General features: G+C 47.3%; 1 protein-coding gene across 1 annotated transcript in view; it reads left to right on the top strand.

Moving 5' to 3' along the window:
- The first annotated feature begins 15145 nt into the window (after nucleotides 1-15145).
- Nucleotides 15146-18639, top strand: part of BDH1 (3-hydroxybutyrate dehydrogenase 1) — a 33591-nt gene continuing 30097 nt past the window's right edge. The window contains exon 1 of the mRNA XM_016200024.2: nucleotides 15146-15250. The gene's annotated coding sequence lies outside the window, so the exon portion shown is untranslated. The remainder of the gene's footprint in view (nucleotides 15251-18639) is intronic.

The following is an 18639-nucleotide window of genomic DNA, read 5'->3' as shown; positions in this document are numbered from 1 at the left end:
GCTGTGGAAACAATTTCTACCTGGATCACGCCTTTCCCAGCCTCGCCTCCTGGCAGCTCCTCAGATCCCAGGGCACTTGACTCCCCAAGGAGCACAGCGTCGGGAGGTCCTCGGCTCCCCCACCCCCCACTCCCCCCTCCCCGCCCGCCAGGGCCGCCTCTCCCGGGGGCTTGGGGGCCCAGCCTCCCCACCTGTCCGCGGCGGCGCCTTCGGGGGGGCTGGGGGCTGCCCCTGTTCGGAGCCAGCTGGCCCGCCCCCCACGGCGCGGGTCGGGCGGGAGCTGGAGCTTTCCTGCCGCGGCTCCTCGCCCGGCGCTGGAGAAGAGCGCCCTCTAGTGTTAGTTTTTGGAAGAGACGAAGTGGCTTCCTCCAGCCTGGGTGAGGCTCCTGGGATCTGATCTGCCCCGCTGGGATGCAAAGGACTGAACTTAACTGGGTGTGGCAGAGAGGTGGCAGGACAGATTGAGGGGACTCTTGGGTTCTAGGAAACCCTGCCGTGCACACTTGGCCTCTCAGGCCAGCTCATGGACTGAACCCATCTGTCCCTGACCCTCCTTTCTTGTAACACCCAACAATTCAGCCCAGGCTTCACCCCCTGACTCACCTGGACACAACAAGCTCACCTGCCTCTGTGACTGAAGTGGAAAAGTGGAAAAGCAATCGAGCAGTGTGTCTGAGTATGAACAAGGCACCCAGTTGTCTGTTGAAAGTATCAACCCTTGGGTGGCCTCTGTCTGTGCTTTTGTGGTCCTGCAATGCCAGGTAGATCAGTCTTGTTTTCTGCAGGGTGGGCAGAGGGGAGAGCGTAGCAGTGTGTGAACAGGCAGATATTGGGTGACATGCTCTGTGAGGGTGGCAAGCAGCAGGACTGCCTGGTGACTGACTTTTCAGGGCCCCACCATCTTCGTCAATACCAACTCATTCTCTGAGAGGGACAATCCACATTTTTTCAATCTCCAGTAAAATGCTACACAATTCAGATTAAAGCCCCTTCCTTCTTTCCCTCCTAAACAGATTGCCTTGCTAAGCCCCTCCTATAGGGAATTGTATAGCTGCGGTGGCCACAGGACATGATGTCCAGTGCTTAGGGAAATGAAGTGGTAGAGGACCCACCATCAGGGCTATACCCTTTCCTCCCAGACTCACAAATACATTCAGAATCGTTTTTGTTGCTGTTGTTTCCTATGAATTATAAACTATCTTCAGGAGTGTCTACAGAATTCTGCTAGACTTTTAATGTTTAGAAGAACTGCACTGCAAGAAAGAGGGAAGGGACTGTTCATGAGGCAAAAGTTGGTGGCCACCACACCCAAGTTCCTTAAGACTCCAAAATCACAGGTTGAATCTACAAGTTCAACCCAATACCCCTTCCAAGATTATTGTAGTTAGGAAAGGAGGGGCCTTATAAAAAAGGCAATTCCTCATCATGCCCAGCAGGGGAGAGGAAGGTAGATCTCGTGGTCTTAAGTTGTCAAACTTTAAAATGGCTCTTTGGAAGGGGTGATGCACATTTGAAAGGAACACCATATTTATCCATTAAAACATTAAGAGTCTATCTTATTGTTGAGACTCTACTGTCATGAAGCACTGTCCTACCGTGGAGAGGCTCAGTTGTTCATCAGACTCAACCAGAAATGACCAGAAAGTGGAAAATGATAGGTCTGTCAGTGTTTGATAAAAATCCAAGATCCAAAGGGAAATAAAGGGTCCTGAACAAAAGAAGTCCAGGTTGAACTTTCACTTAGCATAAGACACCCCTGATTCTACATTACTGTCCTCAAAGGCCAGACAAGTGAAGAAAATACAACCTAAGACAAACGCGAAGGGGCCCTGACACATGGTCCTCCTGAGAGGAGGCAGGAAAGCAACAGGTGCTGGAGAAAGTAAATGCTGAAAAGTTGGTTCTCAACCCTGGCTGCACATTAGAACTGCCCAAGGAGATTTAAAAAGTGCTGATGCCACCAGGTCGGTGTGGCTCAGTTGGTTGAATGTCCTCTTGTGCACCAAAAGGTTGCCGGTTAGATTCCTGGTCAGGCCCGTGCCTGGGTTGTGGGCTTGAATCCGTGTCGGGGAGCATGCAGAGGGCAACCAATCGATGTTTCTCTCTCTCTCCCTCTCTTCTCTCTCTCTCTCTCTCTTTCTCTCTCCCCCCTCTCTCTAAGCATGTCCTCAGGTGAGGATTAAAAAAATTTTAATGTGAGACAATTATTCTGCAAACCAGCAAGAGTAATAAACAAGTATTCAACCTGATTTTCTTAAAAAAAAAAAAATAGTGCTGATGCCTCGGTGCCACATCCAGAGATTCTGTTTAATTGGTCCAGGGTATGGCCTGGTGGTCAGAAATTTTAAAAGCTCCCCAAGTAATTCTAATGTGCAGCTCAAGGCTGAGGAGTAGTGTTCTAGATGGAAGACATTTCTGTTCTTGATTCTCTGTACTTGTCTCCCTCTGTTACTCTCCCCACTGTGCTTAAGAGTCTTTCCCGCTCACTATCAGCCAAGGCAGCTTGCGCCAGAGCTCAGATGGGTGTGCTGACCCGTGGAGTCATGGGGTGGAAGTCAACTCTCCTGGGTGTGCCCTCCTGCCCGGCATGGCAGGGACTCAGACCCACTCTCCCAGGCTCCACTGAGTAAATTCCCATTCTCTTGGCAGCATGTTGCATAGAACATAAGGCTTGGGAAAGGGTGCCTTGAGGAATCCAGAAAGTTCCATTGGGAAGAAAGATGCAAAACAGGGGAATCTGAGGTCCACACAGCCAGAAAATTATTTTCATTTTCTTTTTAGTTTACAGCCAGTCAAGAAGAGTCCTCTGCGGGGGAGGTTAAAGGTTCTTTCCCCTTTGATAAGTCTGCACACACAACAGGATATGATGGGACAGGAGCAGCAGGTAAAGCTGTTAGGCTCATTATGACTTGAAAGGGAATCAATATTCTTTCAGGCTCAGATAAACTATTTCTGCTGAGACCCATTTGGAAACATGAAGAGTTCTCTGTAGAAGGGAATAGAAGTTTCTACAGAATTCTGCATTCTGGCCTGTCACAGCTGTCACTTCCTGGAGACCTAATTGCCCTTAAAAAAAAGATTGGGGCCTTTTTTAGTTAATTCCAACTGGAAATCAGCCAAATATATCAGAGGCTGCAGAAGTAAGTGTTTCTTCTTTAAAACTAAACGACACTGGGCCATCAGATTGTGGTGCCCTTGAGCCTGGCACACATGAAGTGCTCGGTAAAGGTAGTTTTATTATCCAAAGGTGGCATGGGTGAGGCAAACCATTGAACAAAGGCCAAGCCACTTCATTTTTTAGCAAGTACCAGGTGCATCAGCCACACCTGAAAAGAGAATGATTATTAGGAGTTTAGAAAGGACAGCCTGCCTGGTGGGTGGGGAGAGCAGTGAGGGAGAATTGCCATGAGTTTGCTTCTCTCCTCTCTTTGAAGCCATCCTGGAGCAGTGGCTCTCAAGCTATAACTTGCGAAAGAATCACCCCCAGTTTCTGATTCAGTGGGTCTGGAGTGGGGCCTGAGAATTTGCATATCTAACAAGTTTCTCGGTGACGCTGCTGCTGCTGGTCTGGAACTCCAATTTGAGACCCACTGGCCGGGAGAAGAAGTTGAAAAGAAGTTTGTGCTGTAATACTGGGAAACCCAGAGCTGGAACCAGCCCCAAGGGGCTGCGTCCCTGGAAACCAGACTGGGAGCAGCCTTTTTCTTAACTTGCAAAAAACAGATGCCTCGTTCTTTTCATCCAGGAGTGACTCATGCTTTTTACTTTGCTAAAAGAAAATTCTGTTAATAATAATTTTTATGATGATGACTTAAAACTCCATTTCTAGCCTCTGCATCTGGGCTGCCACACCCATTAGTGTCCGTGGCCTCTGAATTCCTTTCTGCATCATCTTCCTGCTCTCCTCAGCCCCAGCCCCCATGGGTGCCCCCCCCCCCAGGTTTCCCCATCGATAAAAGGATAGTTTTGGATAATAAGATAATAAGAATAAAAAGGACAATGTTTTCACATTTATAGTTTACTTGGCACTTTGCACACATATCTCAGTTAATCCTGTGAATTAATTTTTATTCCCTCCCTATTTTTTCACAGAGACAGACAAAATGAGAATTGGAAAAGCAGTCGTTTTTGAGGAACAATATATTTTTTTTTTTGAAAAAAAAAGGCCACATAGAAAATTCTGTGAAAACTACCACTGAAGACAGATGGACGTGAAAGAATCTATAGAACGTGAGACCAGAAGATCCACCAAGAGAGTATGTTCTGGGGGGAGGGGCATGCTGTTAGAGCAAGAGGGTGAGGGAATATAAAATGTTTATCTTATTTGAGCAGTAACCTTTATTTTCTAAAGTGTCTAGAATAAGCTGTCAGTATTAAAGTGAGCAAGTCATTAAGAGTTTCCTGGGTGCAGAGTGCAGATTCTACAAGAAGATGGACCACCTTCAGGGAGCTGAGTGTTCCAGGCCCTAAGGAATGAAGAGCAGAAAGTCAGCTCTTTGCAGAACTGTGATTGTTGGGGGAGAAGACAGGCCCTAATGTCAATTCAGCAAACATTTGTGCAGCATCACCTATGTGTCATGACTATGCGAGGCATTGGGGGTACAGAAATTAATCCAGTCTGGTCCCTGAGGTCCAGGAGCTCCCAGACCAGTGATTAGCCTGGAGGGCTTCATGCCTGTGTAGAGAACATCTCTCTGGGCCTGTCTCAGAATTGGGGATGTTGATGTTTACTCACTTCTGGGTAAGGGCTGACTTTGAGTTGTTTTCCTAGTTACAGAAAAATCCTCTGATCCACTGCCCACATTGGTGAGGCTAGGCAAGGTCAGGGTCAGAGCGCCTCCCTGAGCCTGGAGGGCCCTGCGCTGCCAGCTGTGTGTGAACCAGCAGTTAGAGGGGCTCTGGCCCACTGCCCAGGCTGGCAGTCTTCTAGGGAAATCCATGAAGAAATCACACTACAGTGTGTGACATGTTTTCTCCTGGGGTTCTGTAGGCTCCCTGCCACCTTAGAAATGAAGGAGAAAAACCTGGCAGCAAATAGCTGAACACAATTCTAGTGGACTAGAAAGCAGATTCTCAGACTCACAGTTGTGTGGCCCAGTGCCTAGCACACTGCCTGTATGTGGCAGGTTCTCAGTCACTGTCATTGACTGAAGCTAGGTTGTTATTGGCTGCATCTAAGAAATTTTAATTCAGTGCCTTTTTTGTTATTGTTTTAATTATAAGAGTACTACATGCTCTGACAACAAATTCAAACAGACAAAGGTATAAAGTAAAAAGTGCTCCCCCCATCGATCTCTGCTCTTACTAACCAGAGGTAATAACTCTTAATAGTTTCTTGTACTTCCCTCTAAAAAATTTATTAACAAATGTAAGCATGACACACACACACACACACAGAGTTGGTCATACTATTCATCAGATCCTTAATTTGCTTTTTGCACTTAAAAATATATTACAGGTCTTTTATACTAGCCTATCCTAGTTCATCTCTGCAAAATATATTTCATTGCATGAGTGCACCCTAGTTTAGTTATCCATTCACTGTTTGATATTTATATTGTTTGCAGCTTTTTGATATTATAGTGTTTTAGTAACCATAACTTTGCATGCACCTTTGGGCACTTCTACAAGTAAATCTAGATGATATATTACTAGAAGTGGGACTGCCAGGTTGAATTTTGAAAGATATTGCCAAATTGCTCTCCCCCTAAAATTTATTTGAAACAACTAGTGTATGAATATGCCTATTTCCCTATGTCTAATACCCCCCTGGGACCAGGGCCAGAGAGGGCCCTGCCATAGGCCTCAAGCTATGCTACTGCTTTAAATGCCATGGAGCACTGAGAGCAAAATTATGCATTTTTATATGGCTATTTTATTAAGGTAAAAATTATCTATAACTTTGTGGTACACAAATTTGGATAGCCCTAAATTTTAGAAGCATTTTCCAAAGCCTTGTTTTAATTAATTTAGACCTATTACATGGAATTTTTTGTTGTTTCTGGCCCAAAGGAAGTTGTCACATTCCAATTAATTTCTCCTAGAAGAGAAGCCAGGCTATGATGTGTGCACACATGGTGAGTCACTCATTGCTGGCAGAGGCTGCTAATATTTGAGGGGAGTATTATTTACCTAAAATGTTCACTGATACACTGTTGAATGATAATATTTAATTAGGCTATTAACTCAACATACAACTTCATTATTTCTCAATGAAATGGAGAGCTCTGCCTCTGGACAGTTTGGTTCATTGTGGTTTTTCCCAAGCTCTGCTACCACAGTTGGGAAGGGGTGTTGGGCTCCTTTCTGGCCCTTCGCCTTGTCTCCTGATCACAGCTCTGTGGAACCAGAAGGGCAGTGCAGCACCAGGAGGAGTCAGGAGGGCACCACGCTAGATACGAATGATGGGACATCAGAACTCCAGCCAATCTTCAATATTACCCAAGCCTGCCTTGCTGTTTTATGCACGGGAGCTTGAGGCTCAAGGAGGAGAGGTTTTAATGTCACACAGCTAGACTTTGGCAGAACTGGATGCCAGTTTTTTGACTCAGAAGTGTTCAGACCTGCCGAACTGCTGCTTTCTAAGTAGACTCCAGGAGTTCTTCACCGCTTTGTCATTTGGACACAGGCTGCAACTGAAGACCCAGTCCTTCAGAGAATCTTAAGCTGAGACTTTCTTCAGTTTCAAAGTCAGCAGCCAGGCCGTAGGAAGGAGGGGAGAGGTTGCAGGTGGGGCTGAGATGGCTTGGTCAGACTGTCACCCAGTCCAGCCCTTCAGCTGGCCTCGCCCCTGGGAGACGCTGATGCGTCCTGCCGTCTCTGAGAGCTCATCGGTGATGCTCCGGAGGGCAGGCAGCTGGGAAAGGAAGGGAGCAAAAGCTCAAACTGAGCAGATCAATTCCTCATTAATAGGTTTGGGAAAGATCTGACGAGAACAAAGTCTAGAGCACGGGCTGAGATGCCCCTTCTTTGAAATTCAGGAGATGAACTTCCTAGGCCCCTCCCCCACTCCTCCCCGGCTAGTCCTCAGCCTCATCTTTTCAGATGCTCTTCATTTCTCCAAGCTCCTCCCTATAGTTTGGCCATCAGCTTGGCCACAGCTTGCTTCCTGTTCACAGCCTGCAACCCCGCCTTGCGTCAGGGCCTTTCGAAGTGATCTGCCTTTGGGCATGTCCCAGGGTCCCCAACTGGGGCAGAGGGGGCAGTCCTGACAGCCAGCACCTGGCAGGCTGCTCCTTGCCTGCCCTCGCCCCCCTTTCTGCAGCACCCACCGCAGGGGGCTGGCCAGGCGGGCTGGATGTGAGGGGTGAAGGGGAGGACGCTGGCGGAATCTGTTTTTTGGCTTAGGTAACGACCAGGAAGGAGAGGAAGGGAGGTGAAAGGAAACACCTCTGAGGACAGTGGATAATGACAGAGCTGGTAGACAATAGTGAAAGAAAGAGGAATGACACTCAAAGTGATTATGCTCCTTTTTATTTCATGGATACTTTCTCTTTTTTTCCAATTAATTAATACATTGCATGCTGGAAGGTGCTTGGGGAGGAAGGCCCTGTTGTTCAAAATATCTCTTTCAGGGGCCTGGAACTATACATTTTGAGACTTTTCTTTGGGTCTGGAAGGCTTTTTGATCTTTGGGGCTCTTTTATGATTTTATGAAAAGCTAATATGCCTCCAGAGGCTGTCATTCCCCAGTGACCTCTGAACAAAGGCCAATGAACATGAACTGAACTTCCTGGCCATTCTCATCTCCTGCCACTGAGCCTTCTCCCACCTCCCTGCCCACCGGCTCCAGGCCACAGTGCAGCGCCCTAGGACCATGCTGGGCTTTTTCACATCCAAGGGACATAATTTTTGCTGTTTCCTATGTCTGACGTACACTTCTTCATCTCAGCCTGCCCAAATTTTCTTAAACAACACCTATGTAGTATTCCTATCAAAAATGTTTAACCAGGATCCAATAATGAGGAAATAATCAGACAAATCCAGATTTTCAAACATTCTACAAAACAACTAGCCTGAACCCATCAAATTGTCAATATCATGAAAGGTAGGCCCCCCCTCACCCCCTGCCAAGGGCAGGGTACTGTTCTAGATTTAAAGAAACTGAAGAGACATGATAACTAAATGCAAGTCATGATCCTTGATTGGAATCTTGATTTAGGGGAAAAAACTATAACACTATAAAGAATGCTATTGGGACAATGGAAGGAATTTGAATATAGAATAATTAGATCGTATTATTATCAATGTTAAAGCTCTTGAATGTGACAATTGTATTATGGTTATGTAGGAGAATTGCCTTGTTCTTTTGAGATATGTGCTGAAATATTTAAGAGTGATGCATCATGCCTGCAACATACTTTCAAACGACTGGGCAAAGTATATATGTGTGTGTGTATAAATACAGAGGAAAAACAAATGTGACAAACTGTTAACAATTCATGAATCTAGATTATGGCTGTATGGGCACTCATAATACTCTTCCTTCATCTTTTCTATAAGTTTAAACTTTTTCAAAGTAAAAATTTGGAGGAAAAATACCCTATCTATTGTTGAGTCTGTGATCCAAGGTAGTTACCTCCTCCACGAGGCCTGCTCCTTGGCCCCAACCTGAAGGAATACCTCCCTCTTCCATCATCCCAGAGCTCTATGGTTTTGCTTGTTATATCACCTGGCTCCAGCTGCCCTGGAGTGGAATACGTTGCAGTGGTGTCTGCCCCTTCCCTGGGCTGTGAGCACCTGGAGGGCAGTGGCCACAGAGGCCTCAGGATGGAGAGGGTGAAAAGGAAGGCTTGCCACATCCCAGCTTGGCCTGTGCTCCATGCCCCTGAGTAAGGGCCCTTCCTGCTGCTATTGGGTCCTTCCCTCTTAGATAGAAAGATGAACCAATTTGGAGCAGAAGGATCTATTTCAATGTTGTTTCAGAGTCTGGTCAGGGTAGCAGACCACACTGGGTGGATATTTTTTGCCAGGGTTTTTCTGAGGAATGTGTATGGATGGAGAGAGGGAGAGGGAGAGGGAGAGGTAGGAGAGAGAGATTTAAGGAACTGGCTGACATAATTGCAGAGGCTTTACAAATCTAAAATCTATAGGCTGGCAGGGTAGAGACCCAGGGAAGAGTTGCATTTCAAGTCCAAAGGTGATCTGTTGGCAGAATTCTCTCTCCTTCTGGGAAGATAAGTATTTTTCCATTAAAACCTTCAATTGGTTGGATGAGGCCCATCGACATTATGGAGGTAATCTGCTTTATCAAAGTCCACCAGTTTAAATGTTAATTTTGTTCTAAAACACCCTCACAGAAGCATTCAGAATAATGTTTGACTAAATATGTGGGCACTGTTTGTAAGTTGACTTATAAACTTAACCATCACAGTCTACTCCTTGTCAACTTGGCACCCATACATATCATCAGATTAGCCATACTTAATCTCCAAAAAAAGACAATAATAAGGTCATAATTCCACCTAATGTGATATAACTATCTTGCATACAACTGAAAATGCACTAACCTTTTCCCCAGAAGAGGAGGCAAAGTCCTCATGGTGTTTACTCTTCTCCTTGGTATCCCATAATTTAAGTACTATGATATAAAGTTAACAATACTATGATATATATGATATAAAATATCTTACATTACATGATAAGGAGATAAGAGAAGAAAGAAAACAAAGGTATCACACACCCTCCTCCCCCCAAAATAAGGAAGAAATACTCATGACAGTTACAGTCCTTGTTTCCATAACTGGTCACGTGGCTGTAGCTGGTATTTATAATTACCTTTTCCAACTGTCTTTTCCATATTCCCTTTGCCCTCAGCTGGTCATGATTCTTTACCTGATGAGGTAACCAAACCTTCATTCATGAAGAGTCCAGGCCATTAGTAGTCCTGCCCGAATCCTGTTGTTGTAATTTTCCATTGACTTTAATCACAGGGCATGGTAATATTGAAACACCCTAAGGGAGTTGTATTCCAGACATACTCCTCCTTATCTCCCCTTGATGTTAAAGGCGTATGTTTTGGCCCCTCCTTCTTGCAGGTGAGCCAGTCCAAAGTCACTTGGCCATCTTGAAATTTTTCTCAGGTCCTGATTCTGTGTCATGCTCAGGATATTCTCATTCTGTTCAGACCAGTTCCTATGCTCATTTACGCCCACATATGCCTGGCAGGGAGAGCTCAAGATGGAGTTGGCTGGAGCTGCCCTTTGGCATAATTTTTTCTTATGTGTCCTCATGTAGCGGCACCTGCCTTTGACCCTCTGCTTGTCAGAGGGCCAGACTAACAGACATTTTAAGCTTAAAACAAATAGTTACAAAGCTGAACTTTGCCTCAGTGACAAACGAACACCCAAAAGTCTAAATATTTTATTTATTATTAGTTAGGATCAGTGTAAGAATTTCCCCTCCCAGTTTAAGACAAGCATTGAAATACGCATAAAGTCTGGAGGAGGCCTCCTGGGGTGTCTTTTACCCCCTGTTAACTGAGAATTCCAGGAGTATCTGGCTTGTAACTTGCCTGGAGAGGATCCTGTGTGCCGTGCCAATAGTGCTGAGGGAGCCTTGCTACGTGCCCACGAAGGTGAGAGAATGCCAACTGAGAGAACTCTCAGCAGAGGGAAAATCTTCAAGTCTTGGGAAGAGCCTGGTGTGAGATGAGGGGGTTGGTGTGGAGCAAGTAGGCCTTTGGAAAGAGGTGCTGGCAACCCCAAACAAGAGGCAGCAGCTTTGCAATTCAATTTACCTTTTGAAACAGCAGGCTCTGTCTCCGGTAGAATAAGCAGAAAATATAATGCACACTCATTGGAAAAAAAATTGAAAATATATTTTGATAAGCATATGGTTTTATATCCTTTTTTAAGTTTATTGTAACATATTACACATTCTTTGAAAAAATAGAATTTGAAGTTCAGAAAATTAAATCAGATTTAAGGGTTAAGAATCTTGTTCCATATTTTTGTCTTTCAAAGTTTATATGATCAATCAGAACCTATATTTACTTTCCCTAAGTGAAGGGAACACATCATGGCATCTGTATTGTCCTCATTGAAAGACGTTTCCATGTAACTTCCAAGTAATTCTAGCTTCTGTTAGATTACTGATGAAACAATGCTCAACTGGTTAAAAAAAATTCTGTACTCCAAATAGCCTTATAAATGTGGACGTTTATACTTGTCTTTCAAAGCAAGAACCTTAGGACAATTGGTCATGTGCTTAAAAGTTTTTGTAGTGGGACAGACTTAGTTGGGATCTGTCTCGGTGGCCACTTCCTGTGTTGCTGTGGGCTAGTTACTTAACCCCTCAAAGCCTCGACTTCCCCAGCTGCAAAAGGCGGATAACCTTGGGCTACTTTTAGGACTACTGCAGAGATTAAGTGAAACAATGCACACAGGGCACCTGACCTGGCGTCTGGTACCCAGCAGTCAGTCACTAACTGCCACATTGTATAACTGAGCACAGGAACTTGCACTGGGCTGTTATGGCATTCCAAGAACAAAGCCCAATGCCTGGCATATAATAAGGGCTCAAGCCATGCCAAAGGAAAGGAGGAGGGAAGTTTTATGGGTTGCTGTAGCTTGAGGTGGAATAAACAGAGCTGGGGACACAGCTGTTTTTTATCTCCCTATATTCTCCCATCTTCAAAGATCCCAATTTCCTTGAAAGAACTTTGCTTAAATTCCCAGTCTACAGCCCCCAACTCTGTGGCTTAAACGTTTTAATTATATCTGTTAGAGTCAAGAGACAGCAAGGCGGTGGGGATGGGGGTAGGGATACCATCCCTCTCTTTCCCTTAAGGCCCGAGCACCTGTTTTCCTTATTTCTTCGCTTCAGGGGAAACATGGGCCTCCAGCTCTCATTACTTGTACAGCCATGTGAAGACCATGGACTCGTTTCAGCACACTAGATTCTGAGCACCATTGCTTTGTTTCATTTTTTATTTATTTTTATTTTTTTAATAAAAAAAATATCTTTATTGATTTCAGAGAGAGGAAAGGAGAGAGAGAGAGAGAGCCAGAAACATCAATGATGAGAGAGTCATTGGTCGGCTGCAGCCCGCAACCCGGGCATGTGCCCTGCCTGACTGGGGAACCGAACCCTGATCGCCTGGATCCTAGGTCGACGCTTAACCGCTGAGCCACGCCTGGCCGGGCACAACTTTGTTGTAGAGTAATACATTGGGCCTTTTCTTTCCTTCACTGTCAATTATAGAAAAAGCCTCTTGATATTTCTAAAATTCTGCAGGTTAAGGGGAAGATTTCTTGCCAAAAAGTTTTGTTTTTAAAGAAAATTCAATTGCCTTAAGACGAGCAGAAGACCTGCGGCTTTGGGATAGTAGTAGATGGTGTTATTATTCTCTGTCCCCCAGCAGAACTCAGCACAGAGCGCTGCACAGTTGGGTGGGCTCCTGGACGGCTTTGAGGTGGCTGGCTCTCGGCAGGATTTCACTGCACTGTCTGGCATTCGATGCTTAACACTGAGGGAGGAGAAGATCAGGAGAATTCAGAGGTGGGGCAGGGCCAGATCTAGCATGGGAGGGCTGGGGCCTTGGAAGATGAGGCAACGAAAGAGCCTGAGCGGGGACTCAAGAAGGGCGTGAGCTGGGAAGCAATTAGGAGCTGATATGCGGACAAGAGCAAACACTGAGTCTTTCGGAATGCTAACTCTTTTACAAAGCCTCTCCTGAACCCCTGCCAGAACTCCCACTACACTGACATGTCCCTTTTTAAGAAGATTTACAGGAGACTTCTAACGATTCATTTAGCTATGTACACATCTCATTTCCTTTTTAAGGCAGGGACTAAGGGCTCTTTCTCTCCCAACCTAGCTTGGTAATTTGCAACAACACCCTCTTGGTGTTGAAATGATTTGAAAATGTGCTAAGTACCTGAGACCTGTTATCCAGGCAGAGGACTTACTTTTATGGAGTGACAGGGGGTGGGGGGAGTAAGAAGGAGAGAGAATCTTGGCACAGAACTGAGTTTTCCCATTTTCAAAGTGAGCAGCCAGGACCTTGAAAGGAGGGGAGAGGTTTAAAGTGGGGCTAAGTATGGCTTTGTGAAACACTCACTTAGTCCAGCCCTTCAGCTGGCCCTCTCTCCTGGGAGTTTCTGATGCTAATACAGGGACAAGAGCAAACACTGTGACCTTCTGGGCAAGGGGATATTCTGAAGGGATTTGCCTGTCTCTGGAGGGCAGGGCGACTGGGAGAGAAAAGCAGCAAAAGCTCAAACTGAACAAATCAATTCCTTGTTAGCAGTATTAATTTGGTGAGAATGAGGCCTGGAAGGTGGACTGAGATGCCTCTTTTGGGTTAACTAATGGCGTAACCTGGGTTCCCCCAAAACAGAGCGTGAACAAGAACTTGTATACAGGTAGTTTGTTTGGGGACTGAACCCAAGAACAGGAGTGGTGGACTGGGAAGAGTCAAACAATCCAGGAGGGAAAAAGAAAGGAAATCCAAGGCTGCATTACTGAGTTGATCAAGTTGGGCACTACAGTGGCAACTGGGGCTCCATCCTCTTAGGAGCTATCTAGAATGTACCTTGGAATTGACTACTAACTAGAAGAGTGGAAGAGGGGAGTATTTCTCCACCTGCTCCTGTCTGCCTTGGTCAAAGGTTGTCCCATGGGGTGTTAGTCCCTTTACACGTCCAGGTTCTTGCAGGGGTCCCAGGCTACAGTGACATAGAAGCCCTGAGGCAAAAAGATACAAGGTGGGGCTGAGGCAAGGTGCTCTTGGGTTAGGCTTGCATGCAGCTGGTTGCCCTAGCAAAGCTGGAGTAGAAAGACAGGCTGGGAAGATGAGGTCAGCCACAGGAGGAGTCTGATGTAACCACAGGCAGTTTAAATGTTCCTTTCCTGTCTTCCATAAATAGAACTATATTTCCATTTAATTCTCAGTCCAAAGTCAGGACCTATGGTTTTCCTAGGTGGAATATTAATTCTCCCTTAATTAACTGCTTTTCCAGCAATACATAAACCTAGAAAGTGTAACCTGGTGACTCAATGTAGTGACTTGTTGTTATGACTGTGACATGGAGTAACGCTTTTCAACCATTGTACTGAAGCAAGTATTCTGGCTTGAGTCTGTCTGTGAAATGGGTACAGAAAACCAAGTGCATCCTCCCTCCGTGATTGTCCCAATTTTAAAGGTTCTATGGGCCAGGGGCTGGGGATAAAGAAGACACAGCCTGGACCCTGAAGAAGCTCATGGGATGGCCCTGACAGGTTTCTTTAAAACCCCACCAAGTCAGTTACTCCACAACTCCTCCCCCTCCTTTCCCCATTTTCATCTGCATGGTCCCTTTCTAATCAGCCTTTCTCTGTAATTTGACCTAAACATAACTCTGCCAATAATTTGCCCGGATAATTTCCTTTTTTCCTCAGTCTGTTTCTTATTCTGAAGAACTGGCAGGGGTGGAGTAGCCTGATCTGTGCTGACTGTCCTCTGAGGTTGTATTGTTGAAACTTTTGGAAACTGTGCTATTCAACTATAGGGTGTCCCAGAAAATGTATACGCATACTGTGAATAATTATACTGTTTATTAAAATACATTTCATTTTCATTTAACAGCTATCAGCTGTTTTAATGAACTCTGCCTTTATAATTATTCAAAGTGGGTGTATACATTTTTTGGGGGACACCTGTATTTATTTATTTTAATCCTCGCATGATTTAAAATCTTTAAATAAACTTCATCTGATTCAAAGACAAATTTAAAAGCCAACCCACCCACCCCGGTGAGCTCTAAAGGCAGCAAACACGCAGGGACTTGGCAGGCGCCTCTCCCTCGCGAGCGTCTGCGCACTTCTGAAGCAGCACCTTCTCTCCCCGCGGGCTCCGGGGGGGGGGGCGGGCGGGGAGACTTGTGCGGGGCTGAGGTTCGAGTGGACGCGCAGCAGGGGGCGCCTACCGAGGGCAGGCAGCTGGGCGCTGAACCACTGCGGGAACTCTCAGCCCGAGCCGGGCCAGGCAGACGCCCCAGCGCAGAGCCGCGTCGCGGGAGCAGCCCCCGCCCTGGCGACGCCCGAGGTCTGGGCCCGCCTGCGCAACCGGAACGCGGGCACCCAAGGTGTCGGGGCGCATCCGGGTAGCTGAGGCCGCGGGCGTGCGCGCCCGCAGAGGGCCTTCCAGGAGGAAGCGGCGGCAGCGCCCCTAGACGGTCGGCCAAGCCAGGGGCGCGGGCACCTGGGAGGCGCCGGATTGAGGCGAGAGCATCGGCCGAGCCTGGCTCCCCTGCCCATTTAGTTCGGGGTAAGAGGCGGCGCCCGCACCTCGCCGCTGCGGTGGGGTGTGCCGGCGCGCGCTGCTGGCTTTGGTTTGGCCTTGCGCGGCCCTTAGCCGGGTCGCCGGGTTGCCGGTGGGGAAGGGGGCGCAAAGTCCTGTAGGCCCGGCCCTGAGGCCGCGGCGGAGTAAGGGTAGGAAAATGGACCGATCGTGCCCGGACCCGTCTCAGCCTCGGACACTGCTCAGCCGCCGCCCTCCGGGGTCTGTCCGCGTCGCGGGAGCCTCGCCCGGCCTTATTGGGAATAAGGTGCTCTGCAGGAGGCCCAGGTTGAACTAGCGGCCCGAGGCTCCCAGGATAGACCTTCGGGACTCATCCTTCCCTGCTGCCGCATTTTACACTAAGGGGACCCCGGCCCCAAGAAGGGAAGGAACCGGCCCAAGGTCCCATTACTGTAGTCCCGGGCTTTGGGCACTGCTCTCGTCGCCGCCGTATCTCCTCTTGTTCGGCCCGGCATCCCCTCCCCAACCTCCCGCGTTCTCCAGGAGGCTCCATGCTCGCGGACGCGGGGAGCGCTCCCTCGCCTCCTGCGCGCCCTTGGGAAGGATGCTAGACAGAGGTCTGGCCGCAGGTCCAGCCGCCTTGAGCACTAGCCAAGCCGGCGGTTGCTGGAGTCGCGGACAGGCCACAGGACCGGGGCAGAAGGAGACCGAACAGGGTGGAGGCGCCGCGGTAGCGGGCTGGGAACGGTGGGGGTGGGGGTGGGGGTGGCGGCGGCGGTGGTGGGGCCGAAAGCCAAGGGGGCGCCCGGGCGGAGTACTGCGGGGCTTTGTCTGGGCGGGGCCGCTTCAGCCAATGGGAGCGCGGCTCTGGCCGAGCCCCCGCGGCGCCCCGCCTCGGGCCGGCGGGAAGGAAGGCGCCCCGGAGATTGGCTGCGCCGCGCGGCGGGCGGCGGCGGCGGCGGCGCCTGCGCGTCTCGGGCGTCGCGCGCTCCGCCTGGTGCGGGCTGGAGGGGGCCTGGGACCGCTGGGGCCCCGGCTGTTTGCGCGCCTTGGGTGCGCGTCCCTGGTGGGGGAGGGGTTGTCGTTGCGCTAATTGTCGAGCTCTGCGCGGCTTTTTCCAGCCGGTCAGCCAAAATCTGAACACGGTCAGCTGATGAGGAGTCACCCTCCAGTCCTGCGAGGGGGAGCAGAGGCACATGTTCCATCCTGGAAGGTCGCCTGCGAGCCTCTTGCTGCCGGGATCCTTTATGACGCAGTAAATGTCGTATTTTTCACCCGAGTGTTGGATCCCGCCCCTGCACAGGGTATATATACCCCCGGTGGATTAGAAAGCTGACCTTTGAGATGTGTGTAGCTTTCACATTCTCTCTAAATACGCTTTTATAGAGCGTCTGTTTCCTGTCAAGCACCAGAGTAGATATTTTGCAGGAATCAGAAATCAATGATATAACACGTGGGTCCTATCTGTGGGGCACTGATAGTCCAATGGGGATTGGTGTTTAGATGGGGTCTGTGAAAGGTTGTAAACAGAAATACCTCTAATGTTACTTATTACCCTCCCTGGGTAAGTGCTGTTACAGGGGCACAGAAGGAAGGAGTGAAATGCGAATTTGGGAAGAGATTGATGTTTTTTATTTAGGGGATCAGGAAAGGCATCTTGGAGCAGGTATTAATTTGAATCAGTTAGGACTTGGTCAGATGAATAAGTCAGATTTAGTATGGGATGAGCAAGGCCTGGAAATTGGAACATACAGGGCTTGTTGAGGGATGGTGTAGCAAATGGTATAATGAGCAGATGAGAAAAGTATAGCTGAAGATAGATTTTGGAGGGGCCAGTGAGGAGAAGGATTACCAGCCTGTATACTCTGATTTGAAATGTGGTAAGCACTTATGAATTGAGTGGCCCCTTCATCTGTCAGTTGGACTAATGTCATTTGGACTAATCACCAAAATCTTGAAAATATCTTTGATTCTTTCTTCATTCACACCCTACATTTAATTTGTCAGCAAATCATAGTAAGTTCTACCTTTAAAACATAGCCAGACCGACCACTTCTAATTACCTCCATGGTTTCCAACAGGGCTGGTAGCCCCTTTATATATCTCCATGGATTTCACATTTCATTTGAGTTGTGCAATGCACAACCTGCATGATTGTACATTGTGGCCCTGGATTACTGCCATAGTTTCTTAACCTACTAAGAGTTACTATATTAAAATATAAGTCTGATCATGGTATTCCTCTGCTGAAAACTCTCTTAATTCATTCAGCTATATGCCTACTGTGTATAAAGCACTGTTAGGTATTGGGGATACAATGGTAAACAAGACAGACTAACCCCCCTCGTCTCATAGTTTACATTCTAACGGGACTGAAACACAACAAATAAGATTAAATAAGCACAATATGTATAACGTTATAATGTAAGTTGCCAAGGACAGAAAAAAATGGAAGTAGGGAAAGGGGATAGAAAAATGTCGGGGTGGCCAAAGGATATCTTACTGAGTAGACATTTGAGTAAAAGACTAAGGGAGAGGATGAGCCCTGAGGATAGTGAGGGGAAGAATGCATTGGGTAGAGGGAACAGTAAGGGCAAAGGGCCTGAAGTACGAGCTTGCCCATCATGTTCCAAGGACAGCAAGAAAGGCTGCTATGACGGAGGTGCCGTGAACAAGGGTGATGAGGTCAGAGAGGTCATGGGGACCTAGCTTATGGATTTTGGCTTTTACTCTAAACAAGAATTTGATGCAGGAGTGACATGGTCTGATTTCTTTTCTTTTTTCTTTCCTTTTCTTTCCTCTCCTCTCCTCTCCTCCCCCTTCCCTTCCCCCCTCCCCCTCCTTCCCCCTCCTCCCCCCTCCCCCTCTCCTCTCCCTCTCCTCTCCTCCCTTTCTTTCTTCTTTTCTTTCTTTCTTTCTTTCTTTCTTTCTTTCTTTCTTTCTTTCTTTCTTTCTTTCTTTCTTTCTTTCTTTCTTTTTTCTTTCTTTCTTTCTTTCTTTCTTTCCTTTCTTTCTTCCTTTTCTTCTTTAGTCATTTTCACCCTTTTTTGCATTTTTTATTTCTTAATTACAGTTTACTTTCAATATTATTTTGTATTGGTTTCACGTGTACAGCATATACTTTACAAAGTGATCCCCTCAATATTTCCAGTACCCACCTGGCACCATACATAGTTATCTCAATATTATTGACTGTTCCCTCTGCTGTACATTACATCCCCATGACTATTTTGTAACTACCAATTTGCATTTCCTAATCCCTGCACCTCTTTCATCCAGTCCCCCAACCCCCCTGACATGGTCTGGTTTCTGTTTCACAGGACCGTGCAGGGGGTGTTGAGCAGTGTCCGAAGTGGGGCTAGGATGGAAGCAGGGAGCCTAGTTGGGAGGCTGCTGCAATAATCCAGGTGAGGAGG

Source organism: Miniopterus natalensis, chromosome 6 (genome assembly GCF_054644295.1).
Source record: "Miniopterus natalensis isolate mMinNat1 chromosome 6, mMinNat1.hap1, whole genome shotgun sequence".
NCBI lineage: Eukaryota > Metazoa > Chordata > Mammalia > Chiroptera > Miniopteridae > Miniopterus > Miniopterus natalensis.
This window is presented reverse-complemented; position numbering and strand designations above follow the sequence as displayed.